Below are 15,148 nucleotides of genomic sequence, written 5' to 3'. Positions count from 1 at the left end.
TGCTGATATAAAATTAAATTAGAGTAATTAAGTAGCCTATTAAAAATTGCTAAATAAATCTATTTATCAGTACTTTTTTACTTGAGTACATAAAAAAAATCGAGTACTTTTGTACTTTCACTCGAGTAAAATTGAAAAATGAGTACTTTTACTTTTACTGGAGTAATATTTTATTATACATATCTGTATGTTTACTCAAGTACTTGACCTGTGTACTTCGTCCACCACTGATTATTTTTAAAATTATAGTAGATTTGGGCGTCCGCCATGACACTCGCTGTGAGAAATACCGAAAGCAGACTGATTATAGAAATGGTGAAAGCCAGTCAGATTCGAAGACCAGTGGTTCAAATCCAGTCATTTCAATTGGAATTCATGATCAGGAATTTTGTGTGAGGGCGAAATAGATTTCAAGAGATTTCGCACTGATTTAAAAGTTGGTCATACAAATTTACAGGAAGCTTTAAAATGCCGAGACAAGGTTTAAAGTGACTTCTGTGTGAGCTGTGCTTCATACATCTCTACAGTAGTGACAATAGACGGTGAACATTTTTTGCCTGTGAAATTTGTGACTGCACCTTTAGTCTCAGCTCCTGTCTTTCAACTTTGCCTTCACAGGTGCTGTTAAAAGTGACACCAGCTCATGACCACACTGACTTCCTGCTCTCTCAGAGACATTCACTCCCAAGCCTCTTTGACCATACCTCAGACTGATTTGAGATTATTACTAAACCATTATTACATTATTGGATCATATGATATAGTATGCAGCTTTAGGATTGGGTTCACTTAATTCCTAGTTTAAAGCTTTATATAGGCAAAGACTTCTGATTCCCACTGAAAATGATTGTGACCCCTAAGACACTGACTTAAAATACAGTACTCAATACTTAAGGCCTGTTTAAAAAAAACAATAAGTATGTTAGTGTCTACACCAGTGGACAATAAAGTTTTGTTTATTACAAGCACACTATGAAGTTGGCTATCAATGTTTTTATCGTTCATCAGCTGGAAAGTCTTTCCAACGATATAGTTCCTCTGTTTCGTTATCGTAATAGCTGTGATGTGTATTTCCATATTCTCAAAGAATAGAAATTAAATTATTCAAATGATTAAAAATTGATTTATAGCTATATTTATAGTTATTGTCCTTGGTTTGAACATCAATCTGTATTATTCACACAAAGAAGCCCATTCAGTTTGAGTGTCAGGAGGCTCTAAGAAAACATTCTCAGTCTTTTCTTGCATGTTGGAAAGGCTTTTTTTAAATGTTTTTTATATAAATGTCAAAGAAAACTGCAGGCATCTAAATGTATATATTACAGTGTTCAGTGAGGTTGTAGGAACATGTCAGGATTGTGAATGTTTACAGAGTGTCAGAGGGCTCTGAGATGAACAAACTGAAGGTCTGTCTCAATGGAAAGACTTTTATAAAAGGTCAGAGGCATCTGTACTGTAGGCCTCTACATATGCATTAGCGGTATGTATTACAGAAGGTCAGCAAGCTACAGGATATCTCAAGATCATCAAACTACAGAGAGTTTGAAAGGGCTCTGAGACCAACCTATCCACATTCAGCCTCCTAAAATGGTGGGAAGTCTGGTCTAGAAAGTTAAAGCATATCTAGATATCTACAGTATATAAGGAATCTGTATAGAGGGTCTATATTTAAAAGAATATTTCTATGGATATTTAGCATGAAACGTTTCTGTCTCTTAGGGTGTTAAGCAATTTGATGCGAGGTAATGAGTAATTACTGCGCTGATTGAGAAGAAGCTGTGCAGAGGAAAGAAGGAGCATCCCATGTCATTACCAATCCGCAGATATAACCTGGTCCATAAGCAGTAAACCTTTCCTCATCCACTTACTTTGAAAAGAACTTACAGGCTGCTGAATTATCTGGCTATATTACACTACATTTTTACTTCAGGATAGACAATTCCTTTCAAAAAAATTTTGTCATGTTCTTTCGACTAAAAAAATACCAGTAGTCTTTGACCTTTTGTCCTCTCTTTGATTTTATTCCTCCCACATAGTCGTTCTGGAGATGTCATTGCTGAAGAAAACAGTGGTTTGTGCGCTGTCAGGAAATGAGCAGAAAAGCAATTCAAGTGAGTGAGCGTGACTTAAATGTGTGGTTGAATCAGATTGAAATGGTGCTGATGTGTTAAACCACACAGTAACTCTTTCTCATAGTTCGCAATGAAATCATATTTATATATTACTTATTGTTATATCACTCACAATGTTTTCAACATTGATAATAATCAGAAATGTTTCTTGAGCAGCAGATCAGCTATAAGAATGATTTCTGAAGGATCATGTGACACTGAAGACTGGAGTAATGATGCTGAAAATTCAGCTTTGATCACAGGAATAAATCATATTTAAAAATGGAAAACAGTTATTTTAAATTGTACAAATATTTCACAGTGTTACTGATTTTACTGTGTTTGATCAAATAAATGCAGCCTTGGTGAACATAAAAGACTTCTTTAAAAAACCTTAATGAAAATCTTACCATCTCTAAACATTTGAGGATACCAAACATACATGCATATTTACAGTACATGGTTAAATTAACATAATGCTGGTTTTGTTGGTGTGTGTGTGTGTGGTGTGCGGGCGTGTGTGTTGTATTAACTGTATCTGTCAATATTCCCTCGAGCAACAGCAAATGTGTGGCTCATCGAGTGCTTTACTGGAAAACATATTCCTGTTACTGGTCAATGATAGCGGACAAACTATTAATTAACTGTTAATTTCATTATTCTGTTTACACATTGATATGCATGTAAATGCTCTTTTTAGGCAGTGGAAGAAGGAGATAATTCCTTACTATTATACAAAAATGTGGAAGGGCTGACTGTCCAACATCAGGTTAGTCTTATTATTTACCCTGCATGGATCTTTTTAATCAATCAAATCAAAATTTTAAAAACATACCAACCTATCTATTTATGTTCAACTCTATGTCTGTCTGTATGTTTGACCAAGTACACACTTCTGTTAATTTCCACCTTGCAGCGATTGGTGTATTTCCAGACAGCTTTGGTGGGGTCATCAGATACCAGCCTATCGAGTGACATTGGAAGACTCAAAGGACACAGAAGAGGTGGGGTACTATCATAAAATCTGTAGGCCAGAGATGATTTAAACGTACCTGCTACAGCATAATGCATTAATGAATCGAGCCTGATCATATTAGGTGAGGTCTTGACTGAAGCGTTGACGGTTCTTGGCTGTGTCTGGAGCAGGAGGAGTGGGTTTGGGGGGCAGAAGTGCTGCAGAGGCTCGACAATGTGCCGCTGTGATGTTTGGAGTGAATCCTGATGCCATCATGCTCACACAAGGTGAGAGTTCACATCAGCCACACTTCTGTTTCAATGATTTATACTCCTAATCTACACTACCATTCAAATGTTTAGGGTTGGTAAGATTTTTAATGTTTTTGAAAACATAAACACCTTAAGGTTCACCATCCAATCTTTATAATGGCAGTGAATGGGTGGTAGAGAGTTTGAAGCAAAATAAAGTGCATCCATCCATTATAAAGTGCTCCACGCGGCTCCGGGAGGTTAATAAAAGCCTTCTGAAGCAAAGTGATGAGTTTGTGTAAGAAAAATATCCAAATGTAAAACTTTATAAACCATAATCTCTAGCTTCCGCTAACTGTCGTATGTGTGTTCAGTAGAGAGTGGCGTCCGGCAGATGACGTAGGATGTAGGCGTCACATAAGCTCCAGTGAGAATATGCTAGTCTCGCGAGAACCAAGTTTTGTTTACTGCAAAGGAAAACCAGTTTCCTCTTGGCTAATACAGAAATCCCCCGCCATTTTTCTTTACAGATCCTTCTTTTGTACTTCTAATTTGTGACCGGTGTTTTGTTTGCTCTCTCCTCTGTGCTTCGGTGTTTGTCACTTAACACAAAAGCTATACACATACTACATACATAAAACTCTGAATCTATACATCATAAATAATAAAGTCATATACGAAGAAAGTCAAATAGACAACTAGGATGGCATGTTGTTAGAACATATATATATATAAATATATATATATACAAATATTGATGAAGTTTGCATCAATGACTGGTTTATTTCCCTGTTTATTACTCATAATCTCCACTGGACTTGAGGGTGAGTAAATCATGGGGTAATTTTCATTTGAGTGAACTATCCCTTTTATTCCTGTGATCAAAGCTTAATTTTTAGCATCATTACTCCAGTCTTCAGTGTCTCATGATCCTTCAGAAATTTGCTGCTTAAGAAACATTTATTATTATTATCAGTGTGTAAAGCAGTTGTGTTGATTAATACCTTTGTGAAAACTGTAATACTGTACAGTCTTTAAACATTAAAAAATCTTTACTGTTACTTTTGTTCGGTTTAATGCATCCTTGATGAATAAAATTTATTTCTTTCCACAAAAAAAAAAAAAAAAATTGTCCTGACCACAAACTTTTTAACAGTAGTGTATGTTTCAATATATTTCTTTGAAAGAAAGAAATTAATTATCTATTATGTATAGTAGAGGAATCATAATGTGTTATGTTACTAATTTATGGGTTCTTATTGAAACCTTATATGATTTTTTTTTTTTTTTTTTTATCTTCCAAACTTATAGTGACTCCATTAATGAATATGCGCTAATTCAAACCACATGAATGAGATTTGAGTGTTCAATGAATAACCTAAACATTGGTTGGTTCTTCACACAAAGCTGTTATATGTTTTCAGAATGGATAGAGTAGAATTAACTTTATTGTTGCATTTTAGGGAAATTTGTCTTGGACTTCAAATGACACAGCCAGTATATAATCAGCATTAGACTCACGTAAACACGTCACATAGATCAACATTCAATGAAATGAAAATAAAAGAGTGCAACAATCCAAATATATATTATAACATACTACATACCATACTCTGTTTTTATAATGAAGAAGACTTATAATAATTTAAAAATTATTAATAATAATTTGGGCTGCTCTTATGATACTTCTAAGGCACTTTTTTTTTAGCCCCTGGTAACTATTTATAATTAATAATAATCAGCAGAAAAACTATTTTAGCAAGTGATGTAGTTCAATAATGCGTTACTGTAGCACTGAATTGTGACTTTTTTGAAATGTTTGTTTCAGACCCAGATGTGCTTGATACTTGGTTCTCTTCTGGTCTCTTCCCGTTCGCAATGCTCGGCTGGCCTCAGCAGGTTCTTCATTTTAAACTCCATTTTTACTTTCAGCTTCATAAACTCATGAAAGAGTCCCAACAAAAAAATCATAAAGTCTGTGTATTATTGACATTCTGGAGATGAGCTTTGATCTCACTCTCTATCCTCAGACAGAAGACTTGAAACACTTCTACCCCAATTCCATTCTGGAAACAGGAAGTGACCTCATCTTCTGGGTGGCCAGAATGGGGATGCTGGGCAGAGAGGTGACCGGCCAGCTGCCCTTTAAACAGGTTGGGTTGATGGCTTATCCCTGAGCTCATAACTCTAAATGCCATATCGTAAGTTTGGCAGGAACTGAAAATTTATATTGCGATGTGCGTCATATAACAAAAGTATCCAAAATGTCACTGAGAAATGTTACCGTCTGTTTTGCCATCAACATGTCTCTGTTTGGTGCAGCTCTGACTCTTTTATTGCTCTTTCTCTCTCTGCTCCGTCACTGTGTCAGACAGGTGCTCTTTCACTCTCTGGTGAGAGATAAATATGGGCGGAAGATGAGTAAATCTTTAGGAAATGTCATTGATCCTCTTGATGTCATCTCAGGGGTTTCTTTGGATGTACAGACACATACACACTCTCAGCCTAAAAAGTGATGCTGTTTTGATGTATTTTTACTGTTGAAACTAGACGTTGGGATGGAGCCAATCAAAGAGCTTGTCTACATTTTTAATAGCCTTTAGTTTATGCCACAGCATTGACCATAATTCACTGCTTGATATTGCTAGTCATTTGCAGGTGGTATCAGTGAGAGAGCATTTGATTGGACAAAAATCTGTGCATGCGATGAGTCATCAATATATTTGGTCCATGTTTCAAAGCTAATAGTGGGGAAGCCCAATACATATGGACCAATAATAGAGATAGTTTTAATTGATCAGTAATTGTTGATATTGAATATTTAATTGTGCACACTATATTTTTCCATTTATATTACCTTTGCTGTCATCTAACACTCTAACACTTAATCTTGAAAAATACTTATTTACTAATACTGTTAAATCTAATCTACAATAATCTCAGAATTAATATAGATTTTTATATTGTGTATGAAGTTGTGCTTCTTAATTTCACTTGTAGCATTTAAACTAATAATTTAGTTGTTGTTGTTGTTTTTTAATTTAGAAAAAAAGAGTATAGAATTTTGATATCAGCCCTTTATTTTTTATGGGCCCTGAAAATAATTATTGACTTATATTGGCCAGAATTTAATGCGTGTACATAAAAATAATAATAATAATAATAATAATAATAATAATAAAATTTGAAGTGAAGTACAAAATTACTAAAACTAAACTAAAATAAACTGCTTAAAAGAAATATGAAAAAATCATAAAAAAATTACTAAATAACAATAAAATGACAAGAACTAAATTAAATAAAATAGAAACTGATAATAATAATAAATACTACCCAAGTATATAAATAATACTAAAATAACACTGGAATATATTTGGGTAAAAATGTATTTTTTTATACACTTCTGTAATTTCATACCATTAGACTAACATTAGAGGTTAGAAAACTTTGTCCTTTCTATCCGTTATTTTTTTTCTCTCCATTAACTTTTTTACTTTCTACGAACACTAACTCCTCAGTATATTGATAAAAGTAATAATTTAGACTTATTAATGAATAAAACAAGACTTTGTACAGCAGGCAATGGACATCTATCAGTGAGATGTCTTTATGAAGGCCTCAGGGCAGAACTGACTCAACTCGCTCTGAAAGCACAACGATCTGTGCTGAAATCTTAATATATGAAACGGCTAAAGACTTCATCTTCTTGCACATTCTGGTTTAATCTCTGTAGAGACTTCAAGAGAAAGTCAAGGAAAGCGTGGTTGCCATGGAAGCACAGGTCAGTACAAGGTTTGCTCTATTCTAGTGATCCAGTCGTTTCCAAATGAGCAAGTTCTCCTCAATTCCTGTGTCCTGTCTGCAGAAGAAAGATTACCCCAAAGGGATTCCAGAGTGTGGGACAGATGCGTTGAGGTTTGCGCTCTGCTCTTATAAGGCCCAGGGTAAGTCAACCTCATTAGAGAGTGCTGTAATCAAACCTTACGATCAGATGCACCCAGAGCTCTTCACTCCCGCTGCTGATGTTTTCCTCGAACCCTGTCTCAGGAGAGGACATCAGCCTGGCTTGTGTCTCATGTGCTGAGCTGTAGACATTTCTGTAATAAGATGTGGCAGACCGTGCGCTTCACCCTCGCCCAGCTGCATGATCCAAGTTTACCAATATATCTTCATTAAATCAATAAAGCAACCCAGATGAATGCTGCTCGCTGGGTGTTACAGCACGAGAGCTGATCTGAATGATGCCCACATGATTTAATGATCGCTCTGCATCAAGGTTTAAATAAAGTACACACTTTATCTTGTGCTGTATTTTGTCTTGCATTGGCACTATGCTGTTTTACATTTGCTTGTTTGGTGTAATGAGACTAAATCATAGCCAGTGCAAATGACTTGTAGGAGCAAATGGCAGAAAATCAGTTTGACGGGTTAAGTCTCAGTTCTTCAGTGAGATTTTTCCCATCAGTTGATAACTGTGTTTGCTGGGAGTTTCACAGTGTGCCCGTTACAAAAACCAAATCAACCCTAATCCAAATACAAATAATTTAAATTTAATTAAGAAAAACAAAAGAAAGGAAAAGTATAAAAGTATGTGCCGTATTTGATGTGATTTTTTTAATGTATACACTGTTATTCAGAGGTTTGGGGTTTTTAAAGAAATTAATATTTAGCAAGGACACATTAAATTGATCAAAAGTGAAAGTAAATACATCTATGGTGTTACAAAATATTTATATTTCAAATAAATGCTGTTCTTTTGAACTTTCTATTCATCAAAGAATCCTATAAAAATGAATCATGGTTTTCACAAAAATATGAAAGCACAACATTGATGATAATTATAATCAGTAATAGTTTTTTTTTTTTTTTTGAGCAGCAAATCTGCATATTAGAATGATTTCTGAATGATCATGTGACACTGAAGACTGGAGTAATGATGCTGAAAATTCAGCTTTGATCACAGAAATAAATTACATTTTAAAATATACTCAAATGGAAAACAGTTATTTTAAATTGTAATAATATTTCACAATATTATTGTTTTTAACCGTATTACTGTATTTTTGATCAAATAAATGCATCTTAGTGAGCTTAAGAGACTTTAAAAAACATTAAATTCAGTCAGATGTGATCAAATGTTTAGACTAAAACTCTATAATAGCTATTAGTCACATTGCTCTCTCATTATAAGCATTGAAAAATTCTTAACTCATAAGGCCAACTAAAAAAAACACCAAAAACCTCTCACTCCATACCTACAATACATAGTTCACAGTCTCTGTTATGCGTTATATGCACTTTCAACTTGAAAAATCACTTTATACTACAATACCTACCTACATACATAGTATATGCACTTTCAACTTGAAAAATCACTGTATATATAGTAGTAAAGGCACCCTACCAGTGCTGCCTCTTCACAAAAATCCCCTTACTCTAGCAGGGTTTTATCACTGGAACATAAAATGGGTAAAATGTTTCAAAGCAAGAATTACAGTCAGATATAATTTATGCACTATATCATATCTTAAAACTTTAAGAAGAAAATTCAAAAAAAAAACAACCCAACAAGGGATAAAACTGTGGACTTGGCAACCCTGCTTAGATCCATTTGCGTTATTATTATAAGTCTGTGTAACATCAGAACGATTCTGAAACTGATATTTCAAGATAAAACAAAAAACTTACATAGAGTTAATTTAATGTTTTTCTGGCTTTGTCTCTCAGACCATTCCTCTCTCCAGGGGTGCGTTTCCCAAAACCATAGTTGCTAACCTGTTTTAGTTGGTTGGCAATGGGAAATTTGCATTGCAACCAACAAAGTTGCTAACTTAGTTAGCAACTATGGTTTTGGGAAACGCACCCCAGCATGGACAGGTGCATCTGTTGGCGTCTGTGCAGCATGGTTCAGCAGTGTGAGGGGGTTTCCAGAGCTACGAGCTCCACACGGGTCGGTCACGTCTGCACTGCACTCTTTCTGGCTCCACAGACTGTGTGACGTCTATCTGGTGAGTATGATCTGTCATGATACTGGTGGATCTTCAGGGAAGCACTGTCGTCTTCAGGAAAGCTTCAAGCCGGTGTTGAAAGGTGAAGGCTGTTGTAGTGAGGAACAGAGAGCTGGAGAAAGGCAGGTGGCAGGTCTGTGTTGTATCACAGCGTGTCCATCTCTTTTGCCCTTTATGCCGTTCCTCACAGAGGAGCTGTGGCAGAGACTCCTGCCTTACGCTGACCCTGACAGGACGTCTGGCAGCCTGTGTGTGCACCCCTACCCAAACAAAGTAGCACTCACAGACGCCAACTGATAACATGAAGCGCTCTTTTAGCCAAAAAAAAAAAAAAAAAAAAAAAACAGTTCTTTTTAATCTCCTTCTTCACTTCAGGAGCACTGCTGTTTTCCTAAGGAGGAGGCTGACTTCTCTTTTGTACAGGAAGTGGTCAGAGTGGCGAGGTTACTGAGGGCCCAGTGCCAGCAGACGAAGGAAAGACCTGACTGTGAGAGAACCTCAAGTTTTTGTTGACTTAGCACTAATTTTGGTTATTAGCTGTGTAAGTGTCACTACTACAATAGCTCATAATTTGCAGTATTTAGTGGTGCAGTGTTTTATATATATTATATATATAATTATATATATATATATATCATATATATAGTATGAATATATATATATATTATTACATTATTTTTTGCATCACAATTTGTACAGTTTTGTATATATGATTGTTTAATTAAAAACATGTCTCATGTATGGATGATGAATTCTCCCTCTTTATTACACTAATTTAATTAAAAACATGTCTCATGTCTGGATTATGAATTCTCCCTCTTTATTACACTAATGAAAATTATTATATTGCATTGCTAATGTGGTTTTTACAATTTATTTAGTCTAAAAATAGGCTTCATTTGTATTGTTTTTGTTTGTTTTGTTTGGTTTTTTAAATTGTAATGTGAAATATAACCTGGACATTTCTTTGTGAGATTCACCCTCCTATTCATGAGAAAGACATTTAAAAAACAGATTTACATACTAGCTAGTCTCGCAGATTTCCATGTTACTCAAAATGCATGAAGCGTGCTTGCATGCCTCATTGCACAATTTTTTTTCATACACTGTTTAAATTCCATTTTCAATAGAAAACCTCATTATTTATTTTGTGTTATTAAAGTTCAGCTGGAGATTAACCACATGTATTTATGTGGATTGAAATGTTTATGCATGCACTGAATATTATTCATTCTGTATATCCCGTGAGAAAGCTTCATCCTTGTCTATAGAGTAATATATTTCAGCAGCTGAAGGAGCTTGCATGCATTTATTGTGTTCTGAAATAGCAGATTGCAAATATGGAGCAGGAGCTGAAGAATATCGAGGACCAACTTTTGCCTATATAAAATAAAAGAAAACAAATGGACACACCGATACAAATATTAAATCCAACCAATAACCAGTGGAAAAGAATAACAATACTTTGTGTTTTCTTTTTGTAAATCTGATAAGGATGCCTTGAAACTGACAATAAGGCACTATTTTATTGAAGAAGAAAAAAAAAGCTAGTGTATATTTATGACATTGGTTTGAATGTAATATAGATGTAAAATAAATTATTTACCAAATAATAAAGCATTTGGTGAATTATTTTCTTTCTTCATTTCCTTTAGTGTTACTTGTTTGCATCATATAAAATCCTAGAAAATAAATATAAACACTTTCAAAAGAGGCTGTTTAGAATTAATTTTAAAAAGTACAGCTGTTCGGTTCACTTAAGATCTCATCGATGCTTTATGAATTAGCCAATAGTACTATGCTGTGCCTAAAGACATGGAAGGAAAACAAGACAAAATGACACATTACTGGTGTTTTCTTTTAGGGTGAATCAGAAGAAAAACAATGTTTGGCATAATGACAATGCAGCCTTTTATATTATTATGCAATATATTATGTTAATATATGTATACATTTATATGTGTGTTTTTGTATATAATAATATGTTGTTATTAATTACACAGGGGTTGGACAAAACAATATAAACACCCATTAAGGGTTAATATAATTTGTGCTGACTACAGTGAACAAAACAAACTTTGCAATTATCTTTCATTTATCTTTTTCATTCTCTATATTCTCTAAGTTGTTTATCAGTGAGAGTTCTCTCAAATTAACTTAATCTGCGTATTTACCCCAAAATCACGAAACGTTCGGGGGAGAAAGCGCTCACCCGTCATGTGCGTTCCAAACCCTTAAGACCTTTTTCATCATCGGAACACAATCTTAAATCATATTTTCGATTCGAAATAGAAAGCGCTCTCAGTACTCTGCATATAGACAATGTTCAACTGAGAATGTTCTTCAGGTCCAGAAAATTGTGAATAAGGACTCTAAAATGGCGGAAAACAGTCCTCGGGGGAGACAATCATTGACTCAACTTTTGTTTTCTTTGCAGCTACAAGAATACTTTTTCGAGAGCAAAGCACAACAAAAACTAACATATATTTATTGAACTGCTTTTTTCTATGCACCCGAGAGCTCTCACATTTCATCAAAAATATCTTAATTTTGTGTACGAAGTAACAAAGGTGTTAAGGCTTTGGAATAATGAGCGAATTTTACATTTTTAGGTGAACTAGCGCTTTAAGGCATGATATGTAATCTGGTGTAATCACCTTGTTTACGTTTGTTGTGGAGGTCCTAGCACTTTGCGTGTGGGATGAACATCAATCTCCGCAATGTTCGCCAAGCTTGTTTAAATTCGGGGGAGAAAGCACCAATGCAATGATACAACCATCTGGCGTAATCAGCTTTGTTTACATTCGGGGGGAGACAGCGCGTTTACAAATGGCCGTGCCCATTTTTACGGCAAGAAAGGGGTGGATTACATTCGGGGACTTCTAAAGCGAGTGCATGAACTGAATCTGCGTAATCGATTGGCTCTTTTTACTCAGAATCGGGGGGAGCCAGCCATATTGAGCATTGTCCCATTCAAAACTATACGAGTGACACATCTACACTACTCTATAATCCAATAGTCTAATAGTTTTCATCATTTTCATAAGACTTTAGGACAAGCCATGGGTGAAACAGGTCTGTTTAAACAAATTTGGTGCTGACATCGGGGGACATTGCGTGCTCATGCAACATGGACATCTCTAAGCATGGCGGAAGAACACTAACTCGGCCAGACAAAGACTTGTTCACCAAATTTTGTTTGGCTTTGGTGAGAAAAGTGAGAAAGTATTCTCGTAGCTTTGCAGAAACTTTAAGTGGAGACCAAGCTGATATCACAGGAAAATGCTTTAAAACCCTAAGCACAGAAATATTGCCGGTCCAATGAGCTCTCACATTTTCCATCAAAATTATCTGAATTTGCTGTTTGCGAAGATGAACAAATTACAGTCCTAATGTTGCTTTTCAAGTCCAAACAAGGTTATATCAAGTTAAAAAGGACCATGCCGGCCTTATCTGAAATTCCCTTAAGATAAAAGGGGGCGCTCTTTTCAGAAGCAGTGGTACAGTGACAATCCTTGGCTTGAATATTCACCTGAAAATGACAGAATGCACTGTTTCAGTTGTCGATTATTTATGAGCCATGAAGACAGGTTCAAAACCCAAAGTGTATGGATGACAGCTGGTTTTAAAAACTGGAAGAGTGCTTTGTACGTTTGAAAAGTCATGCGCAGTGAAATCCAAGATGCATCCATTTTTTCAATTTTACTTGATGACACTCCCATACAGAGCAAGCATCATTTGCCATAAGATTTGTGCATCAGATGGAAATAAAAGAGCGCTTCGTTGTCTTGTGCCATGTGGATTCCACAACAGGAGAAGAGCTTGAAAAATTGGTAATGAGAGTTCTCAATGAGAATGACCTCAAAGTGGAAAACATACAGGTGCTGGTCATATAATTAGAATATCATCAAAAAGTTGATTTATTTCACTAATTCCATTCAAAAAGTGAAACTTGTATATTATATTTATTCATTACACACAGACTGATATTTTTCAAATGTTTATTTCTTTTAATTTTTGATGATTATAACTGACAACTAAGGAAAATCCCAAATTCAGTATCTCAGAAAATTTGAATATTGTGAAAAGGTTCAATAATTGAAGACACCTGGTGCCACACTCTAATCAGCTATTAACTCAAAACACCTGCAAAGGCCTTTAAATGGTCTCTCAGTCTAGTTCTGTAGGCTACACAATCATGGGGAAGACTGCTGACTTGACAGTTGTCCAAAAGACGACCATTGACACCTTGCACAAGGAGGGCAAGACACAAAAGGTCATTGCAAAAGAGGGTGGCTGTTCACAGAGCTCTGTGTCCAAGCACATTAATAGAGAGGCGAAGGGAAGGAAAAGATGTGGTAGAAAAAAAGTGTACAAGCAATAGGGATAACCACACCCTGGAGAGGATTGTGAAACAAAACCCATTCAAAAATGTGGGGGAGATTCACAAAGAGAGGACTGCAGCTGGAGGTCAGTGCTTCAAGAACCACTACGCACAGACGTATGCAAGACATGGTTTTCAGCTGTCGCATTCCTTGTGTCAAGCCACTCTTAAACAACAGACAGCGTCAGAAGCGTCTCGCTTCAAAAAGGACTGGACTGCTGCTGAGTGGACCAAAGTTATGTGCTCTGATGAAAGTAAATTTTGCACTTCTTTTGGAAATCAGGGTCCCAGAGTCTGGAGGAAGAGAGGAGAGGCACACAATCGACGTTTTGCTTGAGGTCCAGTGTAAAGTTTCCACAGTCAGTGATGGTTTGGGGTGCCATGTCATCTGCTGGTGTTGGTCCACTGTGTTTTCTGAGGTCCAAGGTCAAAGCAGCCGTATACCAGGAAGTTTTAGAGCACTTCATGCTCCCTGCTGCTGACCAACTCTATGGAGATGCAGATTTCATTTTCTAACAGGACTTGGCACCTGCACACAGTGCCAAAGCTTCCAGTACCTGGTTTAAGGACCATGGTATCCCTGTTCTTAATTGGCCAGCAAACTCGCCTGAACTTAACCCCATAGAAAATCTATGGGGTATTGTGAAGAGGAAGATGCGATATGCCAGACCCAAGAATGCAGAAGAGCTGAAGGTCACTATCAGAGAAACCTGGGCTCTCATAACACCTGAGCAGTGCCACAGACTGATCGACTCCATACCACGCCACATTGCTGCAGTAATTCAGGCACCAAAAGGTGCTGTACCCAACTAATGTTAGTTTTCAGTCCAGTTCTAAAAATCATCAAAATTAAAAGAAATATAAACATTTGAGATATATTTGGGATTTTCTTAGTGTGTATAATCATCAAAATTAAAAGAAATAAACATTTGAAATATACAAGTGTGGTGGTCACTACTTTGGACTTCAGTCCCGAAAGTAAAATAAATCAACTTTTTGATGATATTCTAATTATATGACCAGCACCTGTATATGGCCAAGGATATGACGGGGCTGCTAATATGAGTGGTCACTACTTTGGACTTCAGTCGCGAATCCAATAACAAAATGAAAAAGCGCTGTATGTCCACTGCCAGGTGCACTACTTAAATTTAGTGCTTGTGGAATCTGCAAAGCCAAGCATTCTTTTGGCAACCTTTTTTTCTTTGTGCTTTCATTGCAAACTCCTCAAAGCGGCATGCTTCTTTTGTGAAAACTCAGAAAGAAATGTACAGTATCCACATCGGCGTCCAATGGAACTACAAAGACTCTCTGACGTCCGGTGGGCATGTGGAGAAAGCCTTGAAGATCTTAAATAAGACCAGATGCAGCTGTTGGAGAAGCAAAGATACTGCTGCATTCAATAAACTTTGAATTCCTGCTTTGCTTGGAAATGACAA

General features: G+C 36.0%; 1 pseudogene; it reads left to right on the top strand.

Annotated features, from left to right (window-relative positions):
* Window positions 1-267: 267 nt before the first annotated feature.
* LOC122148853 lies at window positions 268-7,735 on the top strand (annotated as a pseudogene).
* Window positions 7,736-15,148: the final 7,413 nt, after the last annotated feature.

Source organism: Cyprinus carpio, chromosome A19 (genome assembly GCF_018340385.1).
Source record: "Cyprinus carpio isolate SPL01 chromosome A19, ASM1834038v1, whole genome shotgun sequence".
In the NCBI taxonomy this organism is placed as follows: Eukaryota; Metazoa; Chordata; class Actinopteri; order Cypriniformes; family Cyprinidae; genus Cyprinus; species Cyprinus carpio.
Note: the sequence above shows the minus strand (reverse complement) of the source record. Positions and strands in the feature narration are given on the sequence as shown.